Consider the following 17,300-nt stretch of genomic DNA (forward strand, 5'->3'; position numbering starts at 1 on the left):
TCAGTCAATTAAGTTCTGCTAAAAGGTTTACACTAACTTTTATGTAAATACTATATTACAATTTTTCAATTATAGAGTAAACCTCATTTTTTACATATGTTTCATACTAATAATTCTATTCGGTATAATCGTCAGACAAGCTTTATTTTATTTGAAATGTTTTACAGAGTTTTGATTCCAAACTTTCCAAAATGCATAAATTAACAACTACAGCATATTTTTCAAATTCTGCTAACTGTACAATAAACTGGATTATTGCTACGTCATAATTATTATAAAAAAAATCAAAATATAAATTTCTGTTTACTATTGTAATAAACTTTAGCTTACTTAGGAGTACATAAAGTTTTATATTTCATGTACGAAACAGCTGTCTAAACTATTGATTTTATATAATATACACATTTATATTTATTCTATTATAAAAAAAACTATTGGTTTATACGACCGTTTCGTATATGAGATGTATAACCTCATATACTCGTCAGTAACGCTAGCCTTTATTAACAATGTTTAACAGAAATTTAGAATTTGAAAATTTTACATTTATTATGACATAGTGATAATGAAGGTTTTTGTACAGTAAACCTTTTTTGAACAGTACAGTAAACACAGTACAGTGAAGGTTTTTGTAAAGTAAAGCAAGTTTGAAAAAGTACGCTGATCTTGTTAGTTTAAAAATTAATGCATTTTGAAAAAATGGAAAAATTTGTACTAGAAAACGTTTTAAACTGTATTAGAAAAATGTTTTAACTACTCGTGTTTCGCGGCTTAATTTTACTTTGATTTAATATTGAGCTAGTTTTAACTTTGTTATAAGAGTATTTTTGGTAATAAATGCTTATATTTTGTCTTTTGCTTTTCTTGTTTAGTGTTATGTTCTTGTCTGATTTATCAATTTTTTTCTAAGTTGCAAAGTTTGCAGCCGAATAGTTTAAAACATTTCTGATTTAGTTGATTGAAACATAATTTAGTTAGGTCAAACATGATTTAGTAAAGTACAAGTCATACACAGTTTAGTGAAATCAAACATGATTTTGTAAAATAAAACAAAACTTAATAAAGTAAAACATTATTTAGTAAAATTTAACCTGATTTAGAGGTCGAAAATGTTTAGTAAAGTGAAAAATGACTTTTTAAAGTCAGACACGATTAAGTAAAATCATATATTATTTAGTTTAAACATTATTAGGTTCTGATTTAGTTAATTAAAAAATTTTCTAGTATACTAACATAGTTTAGCAACGTCGAACAAAATTTGTTTTTACTCTACTTATGTTTTGATAAAAAAAGAATTTTCTGCAAATAATTTAGTTTATGTAAAGCCAATACTTTTCATGGGTGAATTGAGAAGCGAAATTATTGATCTAATTCAGAATTTGAATTTGTATGATGTATATATTTGCTACAAAATGCTACTTATCACAAGCCTCGATAGCTCAGTCGGGAGAACGTCAGACTGAAGATCTGAAGGTCCCTGGTTCAATCCCGGGTCGAGGCATGGTTTTTACCGATCTAAAGTATACCTATCATTGATTAATTTTAATGTAACTGGTAATTTGTATAGTGATTTATTTTACATAGTTGTTTTGTTTCTTAACGTACATATTTTTTAAACCTTATGTATTTGTGCTTTTTTATGATTTATTGTGCTTTATGCATTATAATCCCCAAGGCCTGAGTTAGGGGATTACTTTTACTAATTAAATAAAAATTAAATGCTAAATATAAGGAGTTATAAACTTAATAATACTATATATCTTATTTTAAGCGTCCAGAACACCTTAGTAACAACTATCTTAAACACTTAGTATGTATAAGTATCAGAGTGATTAGTTATTATGTACTGCTAAATATATAAAATTCAAATAACAATTGTGCTAACAGAGTTTGTTCAAAGAAAAGCATTCGAATTAACTCACTAAAGAAACAACTGAAAAACATAATAGTAACAAGAAAACAATAATACTCTCTGGCGCTAATGTGTGTGGCAAGAATATAGTCAAAAAATAACAAAAAGTACTTTGTTGTAGCTTAAGTATTCAAGTAAGTTTTAGTTAGTTGTAAATTACATTTGTTTATTTTATCAAGTTAAGTTTTACTAAGTTTTAAATATATTTATCATAAACTGTAAGTTTTAAGAAACGTGATATAAAATTTAAAAGTTGTTGAGTTAGAATTTAAAATGTTTAAGCGACTTTAAAAGTAGAAACAGCTTAAATATTATACAATTTTTTCTATATGTTGTTTGAACAGATAAAAAAATAAAATAACTTTATAATAATCTTTTCGAATAATGACTCACTTTATAAGCTGAAAAATTGTAATTACTTTATTAAAAGTAAGAGGAAATTAACATTTCTTTTCTTGAAAAATTTATAAGTAAAGTGTGTAAGTATATATACAAATAAACTGCAATGCACTTTAGTAAGACTTGAAAACATATATGTATACATATAATGTTAGGAGTAAAGTATTTATTTATTTTTTAATTTTTTTAAACGAAAAAATTTATTATTTAACTTTTTATAAGTTTATGTTTCAATAATTTACAAAACTAAACTAAGTTAAATTAACAACATAAAATAAATAACTTACTGTTTAAAAAAAAAATTTGATTGTTATGAGTACTTACAAATATTTAGAAATGTTTTAAAACTTAACATCATCAAATAGTTTGAAATATATAGATACAGCACTAAAGTTTCAAGTAATAAAGCTCACAGAAGTTTAAGTTACATAAACGTGCTTTAATTGTTACATCATAACGCTTACTTATACGTTTATAATAGCAAAATAACTTCGTTTGTTAAATTCTACATGGTCTAGTGGTTAGGATTTCTGGCTTTCACCCAGGCGGCCCGGGTTCGATTCCCGGTGTAGGAAAATTTTGTTATAAAAGAAAATTAGTAGTTGGCTTTTAAGCGGAATAATAAATTTTGCTTATAAACTACACAAATCTATGAACACTTTTATGTACTTTTTTGTATTTAAAACACATGAAATTAAATAAATTAACAAATTAAAAAGCTGAATTACACGTTAGTTTTATTCACATTTCAATTAAAAAAAGTTCTTAAAAAGGCTCTGTTAAAGTTTTACATATAGGCAACATAAAATAAACTTAATTAAACTAATTAGTAAGTAAGCATTAACGAAAAAAAAAAGATATAGTGCTAAAGTAGTGTTCGATACTTTAGTTGTTTAAGTTATTAGAAAAATAAATTATAAATCAATAAATCTAAAACGTATACAAAAAAGTGATTATTTTTTTTTAGTATTATAAAGTACATTAAAGTTACTACCTTTTTAAAAGTTATTTATTCATTGTTGTAAAATAAATAAAAATCTAAAAAGTATTTTAAAATAGTGTTTAGATAACTGAAACTAAAAAAAAGTTTACATTTTGTTTTGTTAAACATTGATTTATTTTAGTGAAGGGAAAATAGTTTAAAAGGTTTTAGTTAGAATTAGCCGTAAGGGTTTAAAAACTATTGTAACAGGATTATTTAATTACAAAAAAAATTAAGTCGAATTCAATCATTTGTTAACAATTTTGCCTTAGGCAACGCTGATAAACGGTTTATATTCTGTTCTGCATCAATTTGAACGTATGGGGATATAGCTCAGTGGTAGAGCAATCGACTGCAGATCGATAGGTCTTTGGTTCAAATCCGAGTGTCCCCTTCTCTTTAAAATAAAACAGTTTTCTTGATGTCGAATAATTATGCCTGATGCTTAATGATGTCACTTATTCTTAGTGATGTACCGGACCCACAATTTTGGGTCCGGCCGGACCCGGATCCGAACTTTTTTTTCAAATTAGAATCCGGCCGGAACCGGATCCGGACTTTTTTTTCAAATTGGAATCCGGCCGGAACCGGATCCGGACTTTTTTTTCAAATTAGAGTCCGGCCGGAACCGGATCCGGACTTTTTTTTCAAATTAGAATCCGGCCGGATCCGGATATTGACAAAATGGCAATATCCGGCCGGACCCGGATAATGAGTCCGGTACATCACTAGAATAAACTAGCCTAAGTCAGAATGAGGTTTTTAAAAACTGAAAAAAAAGAACTTTAATATAGTGATAAGTAGAACAGCTAGCCACAAGGTTTACAAATTTAGGTCTTATTTACAATTAAAAATCTGAAATCAAGTTCTGGAACAAAATACACTAGCAAAATACAAAGTATTGAAAACTGGATCAGCTTAAACTCATTCAAAATCTAAAAGAAAACTAGCCTGAGTTTTTATAAAAAACTTAACTAGCCTGAGGCAGTCCAAGATTTTCTAAAATTCCCAAAAATTTTCAAACTAGCAGGGTTGCCACTGTTTAAGTCAATTAAAGTAGCTAGAGTGAGTATAAACGAGCCGGAGTCAGAATGAGGTTTTTAAAAACTGAAAAAATTATTTTAATCTAACAATCAGACAGCTAGCAAAGGTTGACAATTTGGTAGTAAAGTTGTGGACTGATTGTGGTACACTTAACTTATTAGTACTACCCATCATAATTAAATCCTACCTTATTTAATTAATATCTAACCAATACTAAATTCTAACTGAGACTACTTTCTATAATCAGACACGACAGTTTTGAGTGATGAATCTTTTATATAAAACACAACAAGAAATACTAGCATATACAAAATTATTAATTACTTTGGTAACACTTTAAAAACTGGAAGCTAATTAAATCTATATCAAAAGACTTAAAACAACAAACTAAAAATTAAATAAAACTTTTAGTAAACAAGAAACTTTAAAATTTTTAATAAACTATTAAACTTTAAACCTGGCTTAAATATTTAAGCAATTAAACACCAGTTGAAATATTCACTTTTAAAACAAAACACTACTTACAATAAGTATTCACAAAAAAATTCAAGATATTTTGTTGCTTCAAGCTGCACACTAAACTAACTAACTGCTTACATATAAACTGCCTGTCATGTTCTGATGTTTTGTTGCATCAGTATTTAGTTTGAAACATTTTGTCATATGATTCTCATTTGCTCGTACATTCAACGTATTAACTCTAAATATTCTCTGAGCACAACTTAAAACAATAAATAATGCAAGTATTCATTCCAAAGCTTTCAATTTTACAACATATGTAAAGAGTTGCATTTATGAAATGTTTATTTCATAGTTCAAATGTAAACAAATGTAAATTAGTCTTGGTACAGAATGAGCCAATCACGGTAGGTGTTTAATTTTAACTGACGAAAATGACTCTTATTAATTTACACAGGGTTTGTTTTTGAAAAAATACTTTTCAGTATGCTTTTTTTTACTAACTGAATCCGGGTCCGGCCGAATATCTGTTAGGATCCGGCCGGACCCGGATCCGGACTTTTTTTTTCAAATTAGTATCCGGCCGGAACCGGACCCGGACTTTTTTTTCAAATTAGAGTCCGGCCGGAACCGGATCCGGACTTTTTTTTCAAATTAGAATCCGGCCGGATCCGGATATCAGACAAAAATGGCAATATCCGGCCGGACCCGGACCCGGATAGTGAGTCCGGTACATCACTACTTATTCTCCAGTGGTGACCTTTGCAAGGCGTAAATTTTGCATGAGTTTTAACTTTTGCTAGTCGTCACTTTGAACGTATTCCAACCTTACACTGACCTTAACCTCTTGCAAGTGTGATGATCTGTGCGAAAATGACACTTTGTGCAAAAGTTACGGTTCCCTGAATAGTTATGCTTGATGTTGATTAGTTGTGCCGTAGTTGACTATAGAGCTTGATAATTGTAATCTTTTTTCTTGATATCAAATACTTTTGCATATTGTTGAACAAATTCACTTAATGTCGAATAATTGTGTTTCATGCTTATTAATTTTGCTTGATGCTTAGTAAATTTGCTTGATACAAAGTCATTTTGTCAGATGATGAATAGTTTTGCTTGATTTTTAATAATTTTGCTAAACTTATTATAACTTTGACAAGTGCTAAATAGTTTTGCTAAATGCTTGATAACTTTGATTGATGCTTTAAAGTTTTGGTTGATGCTGAATAATTTTCCTTGATATCGGAAAATTGTGCATATCTAATAGTTATATTTGTGGTTAATAGTTGTTTTGATGTCAAACAGTTTTGTTGATGTCGAATAGTTTTTCTTGGTTCTTTATAATATTGCTTGATGCTGAATAATTTTCTATTATGTCAAATAGTTTTGCATAACAATGAATAGTTATGCTTGATGTTTAGTAGTTTTACTTGATGCTTAGTATTTGTAATTGATGTCAAATAATATTAAATATATATTCTACAACCCTGATTGAGGGCTTTACAACTATCCTTTATTAAAGAAATTGTTTGTACTAGTTAAATTTTCTCATATTATAAGTGGAAGGAAGGTAAACAAATAATACAACCGTTGTCACGTAACATTAAATAGTTTCAATTATATACGCATGATATTATATGGTGGTGTGATGGTCATCACACTAGACTTTGAATCCAGTACTCCGAGTTCATGTCTCGGTAGGACTTCTTTTTGTTGCAATATTAAATTGTTACCTTTTTACTATATACTTTTTTTAGTTTCATAATTTACTACAACTTTTGATACAAAATATTAAACTTTATATTGCCAAATTTTAAGATAAGTAAAGTTTTTTTTATAAACCAGCGTTTATATTTTTAACAACAAAGTGATTTTAATGTTAAACTAAAGTATTGCTTAATTTCTTCATGCACACCTTTAACTTATTTCATAAAAAAATGTTTGAATAAAAACCTATTAGTTACCATAAGATGTTATTTATTAAGTTATAAATTATTCACCTGTTAGTTGTTGTACAAAATATAGTCTAACAGTTTTTGGTTACATTAAGAAAATTAATTCTTTATTCGTAAGTAGAAGAAAGTTATCAATTTTAAAAATAAACAATGTATAGGCAAACATAACTACTTTATAAAAAATTGCAATTGTAAACTTAATTTATTTTCTGAAAAAACATCTAAAAAGAAGCCTGACAGGGGACTTGAACCCCTGACCGTTGGATTAAAAGTCCAACGCTCTACCGACTGAGCTAGCCAGGCTCATGTCATTGTTGAAATTGTAGCGTTTATAATTAAACCGTCATACATCGTGACGTAAATATTCAAACTCTGTGACGTAGTTATTGAACCTAATGTTGCAACAATAGAAAATACTTTTTAAATTACTCTTTTAAGCTGTTACAAACTACTGGTATTAAAACACTGTTTGTAATCTTTGAGTTAATAATTGTAGCACTACTATTACAATATTACTAAAGTTGCATACACTAAAGCATGTCTTTTCAGTTTTATTTTTAACACTTAGTTTATGACAAAAAATCAAAAACTTGTTAACGTATTTTACTTTGACTAGTTAAGCAATCAGAAAGATTTTTTTTAAATATTTATAATAATTTAATTATCTTTCAAAGTTTTAAATAAATTCGGAGTACTATAACATACTCGGATTATTATAAGCATAACATAAAAGTTTTAATACATGAAAAGTTAATTCAATAAAATTATTTAATATGTTCAAAAACAAATATACGATATGCAAATTATTAAAATAGTAAAAAAGACATTACTGTAAGTGTAAAAAAAACTAAGTTTATCAAAATACCAAAGGTCCTATAAAGCTATACAAACACAGAAAATGTATGTTTACTAAGTGGTCACAGGTGTAATGGTTAGCACACAGGACTCTGAATCCTGTGATCCGAGTTCAAGTCTCTATAGGACCTTTGGTATTTTGATAAACTTAATTTTTTTTACACTTACAGTAATGTCTTTTTTTACTACATTAATAATTTGCATATCGTATATTTGCTTTTGAACATATTAAATAATTTTATTGAATTAACTTTTCATGTATTAAAACTTTTATGTTATGCTTATAATAATCCGAGTATGTTATAGTACTCCGAATTTATTTAAAACTTTGAAAAATAATTAAATTATTATAAATATTTAAAAAAAATCTTTCTGATTGCTTAACTAGTCAAAGTAAAATACGTAAACAAGTTTTTGATTTTTTGTCATAAACTAAGTGTTAAAAAATAAAACTGAAAACACATGCTTTAGTGCAGAGGTCGGCAGGCAGTTGGTGCTCGCGGGCCAAATTTAAAGTTTTCAGAATCTTCGCGGGCCCTCAGTTTTAGTTTTAGTGATATTTGAATAATTTTTAGGCTTTAGTTTTAGTCACACCAGAGATAGTTTTACTTTTATTCACTTTATTACTTTAAATGACTTTTAGCTACAAAAAGAATGCCTATTTAATATATAAATATCTATTGCAATAGAATTTACATTGTTAAATATACTTAAGTCTTGATAGAATATGTACTTTCTTAAACACTTAATGAGTTAAACTTAATAAATTATTTTTTTGTTTTACTTAAAACCTAATTCTCTATAAAAACCGAGCTTGAAAAAACATTTATGGGTCACTTTTATACATTTTTTAGGTTATGAACCATCTTTTCATATTTTAAAAAATGATAAATTTTGAAAATAGATTTTGCGTCTTAATAGTTTGTACTCTTTTGAAAACTTAGTAGTTAGTTAATTAAATAAAATTAATACCTATTTCTACTGTAGATAAGCTAAATAAATTTTTTAACATAGTTAATGCTCGAATACTTTAATAAAATACTTTATTAGTATTTAATTAGTCTTTTAAACGGTTGCCACTTCAAAAGCAAAAATGTCTAAATTATATTAAAATTTTATTAAAAGTTAAAATAGCTAAAATTTCTAGCTTTAGTTCCAAAACAAAGCACAAAAATAGGTAAAACCATTTTAAAGGAAAAATGCAATGCACAAATATAAAGTTTTTAAAAGTTCAACTTGTTGCTTCTATTCTTAGTATAAAATTAAAAGTAAAAAACCAGTCTTATTTAATATAGAAAATTTTAAAAGATACTGTTAATCTGCTTTAAATTTTTTAATAAAATATAATTATATTGTAGATTTTTTGTGTCAAATCGAAATTTTATTACTTTACATGTAAAAATTGTTAAAAACTCCAGGTTTTTTCGATAATTCTTAAATTTAAGGCTTTTTCAGATTTTTTAAGTATAAATTGTTAGATTGCAAGCTTTTCAAGAATTTTTTGGCAACACTAATTATTCACAGTTATATGTATACAATTAATATAAATAATAATTCAAATTATATCAGCTGCAAGAATTAAAATTTAAAATATATTTTAATTCAAACAAACACTGTGCATTGAATAAAACATTCATCATAAATTTAATTTACCACGCTTTAAAGCAAAAAAATCAGTCCGAGTGATTAAAACTAGCCTGATATTTTAGCATAAAAAAAGCAATTCAAGCCAAAAAATGAAAAATGACTAAATTGGACTGAGATTTGAAGTCTTCAAATAGTCATAGTCTGAGTGTTTGGCAATTTTTATTTGTTTATTTGATCGAATTTTAACTATTATGATAAAAAATGTTAAAACTTAACAAATTACTATTTCTCAATCTATTTTGAATTAAATAGGTAGTTTCAAAAAACAGCAACTGTTTATATTAGTATGCAGCGCATAAAAACTAATTTATTTTTCCAAAAAAGATTGTTTGAAAAATCAAAAAGTATACCTAACAAAAACATTTTTAATTTATGTCATATATATTGTTTTATATGTGTTAGTACACACTTAGATAATTACATGTAGAAACAATAATGTTAGAAAATTATGCATAAACTAAAGTTTATTTCGTTAAGTATTAAATAAAGTGGTTTAAAATGTGAGCATTTTTGTACACTGGTTTGCATAGGAATTAATTCAAAATGCAAAGAAAACTTCTAAAAAATTAAAGGTGTCAAAACCAAAAACAAATTGAACTTATTTTATGTTATTATGTTATTTCAAATGTATTTGTGCACACTAAAATATAACATTTAGTAACAAAACATCTGTAATAATAACTTAGGTTTAAAAACGTGTAAAAAAACTAAACTGTAAAGAAATGATATTTTAGTTAATTACTGTGCATTACTTTTGTTGAAAACGGAAAACATTTACATTTAGTTTATTTACAATATAGGTATCATATAATTGTCTTACTAATTTAAATCACTTTTTATACTCATTTTATAGAAAATAAGTTGCTGTTGTATGAAGAAAGTTATTATGAAAATAAAAAACTAGTGGAATGCTAACCTGTCATTTTCACATTTTTAAACTAAATAAGTAAAGTCTTTTAATTGTTTTAAAATGTTATACAGGGACTTAAAACTATATTAATTAAACAAATTTAATTTAAAATATAATTTAGCTCAGCGGGCCACATTTACATGCTCGCGGGCCGCAAAATTTTCTTTCGCGGGCCGCATTCCATTCAAAAAAGTAACGTGCTCGCGGGCCGCAGATTTACCCTTCCCGGGCAGCATTTGGCCCGCGGGCCGCTGTTTGCCGACCCCTGCTTTAGTGTGTGCAACTTTAGTAATATTGTAATAGTAGTGCTACAATTATTAACTCAAAGATTACAAAAAGTGTTTTAATGCCAGTAGTTTGTAACAGCTTAAAAGAATAATTTAAAAAGTATTTTCTATTGTTGCAACATTAGGTTCAATAACTACGTCACAGAGTTTGAATATTTACGTCACAATGTATGACGGTTTTATTTATAAACGCTACAATTTCAACAATGACAAGAGCCTGGCTAGCTCAGTCGGTAGGGCATTGGACTTTTAATCCAACGGTCAGGGGTTCAAGTCCCCTGTCAGGCTTCTTTTTAGATGTTTTTTCAGAAAATAAATTAAGTTTACAATTGCAATTTTTTATAAAGTAGTTATGTTTGCCTATACATTGTTTATTTTTAAAATTGATAACTTTCTTCTACTTACGAATAAAGAATTAATTTTCTTAATGTAACCAAAAACTGTTAGACTATATTTTGTACAACAACTAGCAGGTAAATAATTTATAACTTAATAAATAACATCTTATGGTAACTAATAGGTTTTTATTCAAACATTTTTTTATGAAATAAGTTAAAGGTGTGCATGAAGAAATTAAGCAATACTTTAGTTTAACATTAAAATCACTTTGTTGTTAAAAATATAAACGCTGATTTATAAAAAAAACTTTACTTATCTTAAAATTTGGCAATATAAAGTTTAATATTTTGTATCAAAAGTTGTAGTAAATTATAAAACTAAAAAAATTATATAGTAAAAAGGTAACAATTTAATATTGCAACAAAAAGAAGTCCTACCGAGACATGAACTCGGAGTACTGGATTCAAAGTCTAGTGTGATGACCATCGCACCACCATATAATATCATGCGTATATAATTGAAACTATTTAATGTTACGTGAAAACGGTTATATTATTTGTTTACCTTCCTTCCATTTATAATATGAGAAAATTTAAATAGTACAAACAATTTCTTTAATAAAGGATAGTTGTAAAACCCTCAATCAGGGTTGTAGAATATATATTTACTATTATTTGACATCAATTACAAATACTAAGCATCAAGTAAAACTACTAAACATCAAGCATAACTATTCATTGTTATGCAAAACTATTTGACATAATAGAAAATTATTCAGCATCAAGCAATATTATAAAGAACCAAGAAAAACTATTCGACATCAACAAAACTGTTTGACATCAAAACAACTATTAACCACAAATATAACTATTAGATATGCACAATTTTCCGATATCAAGGAAAATTATTCAGCATCAACCAAAACTTTAAAGCATCAATCAAAGTTATCAAGCATTTAGCAAAACTATTTAGCACTTGTCAAAGTTATAATAAGTTTAGCAAAATTATTAAAAATCAAGCAAAACTATTCATCATCTGACAAAATGACTTTGTATCAAGCAAATTTACTAAGCATCAAGCAAAATTAATAAGCATGAAACACAATTATTCGACATTAAGTAAATTTGTTCAACAATATGCAAAAGTATTTGATATCAAGAAAAAAGATTACAATTATCAAGCTCTATAGTCAACTACGGCACAACTAATCAACATCAAGCATAACTGTTCAGGGAACCGTAACTATTGCACAAAGTGTCATTTTCGCACAAATCATCACACTTGCAAGAGGTTAAGGTCAGTGTAAGGTTGGAATACGTTCAAAGTGACAAAAAGTTAAAACTCAAGCAAAATTTACGCCTTGCAAAGGTCACCACTGGAGAATAAGTGACATCATTAAGCATAATTATTCGACATCAAGAAAACTGTTTTATTTTAATTTAAAAAAGGAGGGGACACTCGGATTTGAACCAAGGACCTATCGATCTGCAGTCGATTGCTCTACCACTGAGCTATATCCCCGTACGTTCAAATTGATGCAGAACAGAATATAAACAGTTTATCAGCGTTGCCTAAGGCAAAATTGTTAACAAATGATTGAGTTCGACTTAATTTTTTTTGTAATTAAATAATCCTGTTACAATAGTTTTTAAACCCTTACGGCTAATTCTAACTAAAACCTTTTAAACTATTTTCCCTTCACTAAAATAAATCAATGTTTAACAAAACAAAATGTAAACATTTTTTTAGTTTCAGTTATCTAAACACTATTTTAAAATACTTTTTAGATTTTTATTTATTTTACAACAATGAATAAATAACTTTTTAAAAGGTAGTAACTTTAATGTAGTTTATAATACCAAAACAAAAATAATCACTTTTTTGTATACGTTTTAGATTTATTGATTTATAATTTATTTTTCTAATAACTTAAACAACTAAAGTATCGAACCCTACTTTAGCACTGTATCTTTTTTTTTCGTTAATGCTTACTTACTAATTAGTTTAATTAAGTTTATTTTATGTTGTCTATATGTAAAACTTTAACAGAGCCTTTTTAAGAACTTTTTTTAATTGAAATGTGAATAAAACTAACGTGTAATTCAGCTTTTTAATTTGTTAATTTATTTAATTTCATGTGTTTTAAATACAAAAAAGTGTTCATAGATTTGTGTAGTTTATAAGCAAAATTTATTATTCCGCTTAAAAGCCAACTACTAATTTTCTTTTATAACAAAATGTTCCTACACCGGGAATCGAACCCGGGCCGCCTGGGTGAAAGCCAGAAATCCTAACCACTAGACCATGTAGAATTTAACAAACGAAGTTATTTTGCTATTATAAACGTATAAGTAAGCGTTATGATGTAACAATTAAAGCACGTTTATGTAACTTAAACTTCTGTGAGCTTTATTACTTGAAACTTTAGTGCTGTATCTATATATTTCAAACTATTTGATGATGTTAAGTTTTAAAACATTTCTAAATATTTGTAAGTACTCATAACAATCAAAATTTTTTTTTAAACAGTAAGTTATTTATTTTATGTTGTTAATTTAACTTAGTTTAGTTTTGTAAATTATTGAAACATAAACTTATAAAAAGTAAAATAACAAATTTTTTCGTTTAAAAAAAATAGAAAATAAATAAATACTTTATTCCTAACATTATATGTATACATATATGTTTTAAAGTCTTACTAAAGTGCATTGCAGTTTATTTGTATAAATACTTACACACTTTACTTATATACTTTTCAAGAAAAGAAATGTTAATTTCCTCTTACTTTTAATAAAGTAATTACAATTTTTCAGCTTATAAAGTGATTCATTATTTGAAAAGATTATTATAAAGTTATTTTCTTTCTTATCTGTTCAAACAACATATAGAAAAAATTGTATAATATTTAAGCTTTTTCTACTTTTAAAGTCGCTTAAACATTTTAAATTCTAACTCAACAACTTTTAAATTTTATATCACGTTTCTTAAAACTTACAGTTTATGATAAATATATTTAAAACTTAGTAAAACTTAACTTGATAAAATAAACAAATGTAATTTACAACTAACTAAAACTTACTTAAATACTTAAGCTACAACAAAGTACTTTTTGTTATTTTTTGCCTATATTCTTGCCACACACATTAGCGCCAGAGAGTATTATTGTTTTCTTGTTACTATTATGTTTTTCAGTTGCTTCTTTAGTGAGTTAATTCGAATGCTTTTCTTTGAACAAACTCTGTTAGCACAATTGTTATTTGAATTATATATATTTAGCAGTACATAATAACTAATCACTCTGATACTTATACATACTAAGTGTTTAAGATAGTTGTTACTAAGGTGTTCTGGACGCTTAAAATAAGATATATAGTTTTATTAAATTTATAACTCCTTATATTTAGCATTTAATTTTTATTTAATTAGTAAAAGTAATCCCCTAACTCAGGCCTTTGGGATTATAACGCATAAAGCACAATAAATCATAAAAAAACACAAATACATAAGGTTTAAAAAATATGTACGTTAAGAAACAAAACAACTATGTAAAATAAATCACTATACAAATTATCAGTTACATTAAAATTAATCAATGGTAAGTAAACTTTAAATCGGTAAAAACCATGCCTCGACCCGGGATTGAACCAGGGACCTTCAGATCTTCAGTCTGACGCTCTCCCGACTGAGCTATCGAGGCTTGTGCTAACTAACATTTTGTAGCGAATATATACATCATACAAATTCAAATTCTGAATTAGATCAATAATTTCGCTTCTCAATTCACCCATGAAAAGTATTGGCTTTACATAAACTAAATTATTTCCAGAAAATTCTTTTTTTATCAAATCATAAGTAGAGTAAAAACAAATTTTGTTCGACGTTGCTAAACTATGTTAGTATACTAGAAAATGTTTTAATTAACTAAATCAGAACCTAATAATGTTTAAACTAAATAATATATGATTTTACTTAATCGTGTCTGACTTTAAAAAGTCATTTTTCACTTTACTAAACATTTTCGACTTTCTAAATCAGGTTAAATTTTACTAAATAATGTTTTACTTTATTAAGTTTTGTTTTATTTTACAAAATCATGTTTGATTTCACTAAACTGTGTATGACTTGTACTTTACTAAATCATGTTTGACCTAACTAAATTATGTTTCAATCAACTAAATCAGAAATGTTTTAAACTATTCGGCTGCAAACTTTGCAACTTAGAAAAAAATTGATAAATCAGACAAGAATATAACACTAAACAAGAAAAGCAAAAGACAAAATATATGCATTTATTACCAAAAAAACTCTTATAACAAAATTAAAACTAACTCAGTATTAAATCAAAGTAAAATTAAGCCGCGAAACACGAGTAGTTAAAACATTTTTCTAATACAGTTTAAAACGTTTTCTAGTACAACTTTTCCATTTTTTCAAAATGCATAAATTCTTAAACTAACAAGATCAGCGTACTTTTTCAAACTTGCTTTACTGTACAAAAACCTTTACTGTACTGTGTTTACTGTACTGTTCAAAAAAGGTTTACTGTACAAAAACCTTCATTATCACTATGTCATAATAAATGTAAAATTTTCAAATTCTAAATTTCTGTTAAACATTGTTAATAAAGGCTAGCGTTACTGTCGAGTATATGAGGTTATATATCTCATATACGAAACGGTCGTATAAACCAATAGTTTTTTTTATAATAGAATAAATATAAATGTGTATATTGTATAAAAACTATAGTTTAGACAGCTGTTTCGTACATGAAATATAAAACTTTATGTACTCCTAAGTAAGCTAAAGTTTATTACAATAGTAAACAGAAATTTATATTTTGATTTTTTTTATAATAATTATGACGTAGCAATAATCCAGTTTATTGTACAGTTAGCAGAATTTGAAAAATACGCTGTAGTTGTTAATTTATGCATTTTTGAAAGTTTGGAATCAAAATTCTGTAAAACATTTCAAATAAAATAAAGCTTGTCTGATTATTATACCGAATAGAATTATTAGTATGAAACATATGTAAAAAATGTGGTTTACTCTATAATTGAAAAATTGTAATATAGTATTTACATAAAAGTTAGTGTAAACCTTTTAGCAGAACTTAATTGACTGATCTGATTAACTTTAAAAAAAAAACATTTGTTCTTCTTCTAGGAAGTAAAAAAAAAATTCTTCTAACAATCGAACCTATAGTATTAATGTACAAAACTAGTTTTTTACAGGTTTAATGAAAAAAAAAAGTTTTTATGACAAAACATAAACTTTATATAAAGTTTTTTTTTTTTTAAGTACTTATAATATTCAATCGAAATAACTCCTAAATTTTCAACAAAATTAAGTTTGAAATAGATAAGATAAAAATTTTATAAAATTTTTTTTAAACATTTGCAAAATCTTTATAAAACCACTTATGCTTAATAAATTTCATTTTGTTAATATTATGCCTACTTAAATTATTTCAAAATTTTTTAATGCACAATAGTCATTTTGTATTTTTTTAACCCCTACCTTTAATATTAATTTAAATTTTTACTAAAAAGTAATAGTCTATCAGTTTTTTAAATTATCTCTACGTAATAAACTAAAAAATGTTTTGAAAACTTTTAATTCATCAAATGCTTTGAAATATTAATCAAAAACGCTGTTTAATAGACAAAGATATCTAAGTACATATAATAATGGTTGATAGCCAGGGGCGTCGCGTGGGGTGTTGCACTGCCGCAACTGCACCACCTGGAATTTTTGTAAGGAAAAAATTAAGTATCTATAATATTTTCGTTATTTTTTAGAACGAAATCTCTTTTAAAACTCCAATTTAGAAAACGACCATTTTGCCCACTTCACTGTCGCAAACTCTTAGCTGACTGCCGCAAATGAACTCAAAAAAGCAAAATTTCTTCAAGAATTACCGCAAAATCAATATCTTCCGGTAAGTAAGCTAAGTTAAAAATTCCCTAAAACAGGACATGCTTAAGTATCATCTACAACAGGGGTCGGCAGGCAGTTGGTGCTCGCGGGCCAAATTTCAAGTTTTCAAAATCTTCGCGGGCAACAGTTTTAGTTTTAGTGATATTTGAATAATCTTTTAGTTTTAGTTTTGGTCACACCAGAGATAGTTTTACTTTTATTCAATTTATTACTTTAAATAACTTTTAGCTACACGTAGAATGCCTATTTAATATATAAATATCTATTGGAATAGAATTTACATTGTTTAGTGCACTTAAGATTTAATAAGGTATGTACTTTCTTAAAAACTTAATGAGTTAAACTTAGTAAGTTATTTTTATTATTATTCTTGCAACCTAACTCTCTATAAAAACCGAGCTTGAAAATATTTATGGGTCACTTTTATACATTTTTTATATTATTAACCACTGTTTCATATTTTAAAAAATGTTACCTTTTGAAAATAGTTTTTGCGTCTTAAATAGTTTGCACTCTTTTGAAAATTCAGTAATTAGTTAATTTAATAAATTTGATACCTATTTATACTGTA

At 26.5% G+C, this 17,300-nt stretch overlaps 8 non-coding genes across 8 annotated transcripts; 4 read left to right on the forward strand and 4 right to left on the reverse strand.

The window, feature by feature from the left end:
* Window positions 1–1,428: 1,428 nt before the first annotated feature.
* Trnaf-gaa (transfer RNA phenylalanine (anticodon GAA)) lies at window positions 1,429–1,501 on the forward strand. The gene has a single exon. It is a non-coding gene; the product is annotated as a tRNA-Phe (tRNA).
* Window positions 1,502–2,814: 1,313 nt separating this feature from the next.
* On the forward strand, window positions 2,815–2,886 carry Trnae-uuc (transfer RNA glutamic acid (anticodon UUC)). The gene has a single exon. It is a non-coding gene; the product is annotated as a tRNA-Glu (tRNA).
* A 729-nt stretch (window positions 2,887–3,615) lies between these two features.
* On the forward strand, window positions 3,616–3,687 carry Trnac-gca (transfer RNA cysteine (anticodon GCA)). Its single transcript has one exon. It is a non-coding gene; the product is annotated as a tRNA-Cys (tRNA).
* Window positions 3,688–6,981: 3,294 nt separating this feature from the next.
* Trnak-uuu (transfer RNA lysine (anticodon UUU)) lies at window positions 6,982–7,054 on the reverse strand. Its single transcript has one exon. It is a non-coding gene; the product is annotated as a tRNA-Lys (tRNA).
* A 3,611-nt stretch (window positions 7,055–10,665) lies between these two features.
* Trnak-uuu (transfer RNA lysine (anticodon UUU)) lies at window positions 10,666–10,738 on the forward strand. The gene has a single exon. It is a non-coding gene; the product is annotated as a tRNA-Lys (tRNA).
* Window positions 10,739–12,238: 1,500 nt separating this feature from the next.
* Trnac-gca (transfer RNA cysteine (anticodon GCA)) lies at window positions 12,239–12,310 on the reverse strand. The gene has a single exon. It is a non-coding gene; the product is annotated as a tRNA-Cys (tRNA).
* A 719-nt stretch (window positions 12,311–13,029) lies between these two features.
* On the reverse strand, window positions 13,030–13,101 carry Trnae-uuc (transfer RNA glutamic acid (anticodon UUC)). The gene has a single exon. It is a non-coding gene; the product is annotated as a tRNA-Glu (tRNA).
* Window positions 13,102–14,413: 1,312 nt separating this feature from the next.
* Trnaf-gaa (transfer RNA phenylalanine (anticodon GAA)) lies at window positions 14,414–14,486 on the reverse strand. Its single transcript has one exon. It is a non-coding gene; the product is annotated as a tRNA-Phe (tRNA).
* Window positions 14,487–17,300: the final 2,814 nt, after the last annotated feature.

Source organism: Thalia democratica, chromosome 2, assembly GCF_965202585.1.
Source record: "Thalia democratica chromosome 2, ktThaDemo2.hap1.1, whole genome shotgun sequence".
In the NCBI taxonomy this organism is placed as follows: Eukaryota; Metazoa; Chordata; class Thaliacea; order Salpida; family Salpidae; genus Thalia; species Thalia democratica.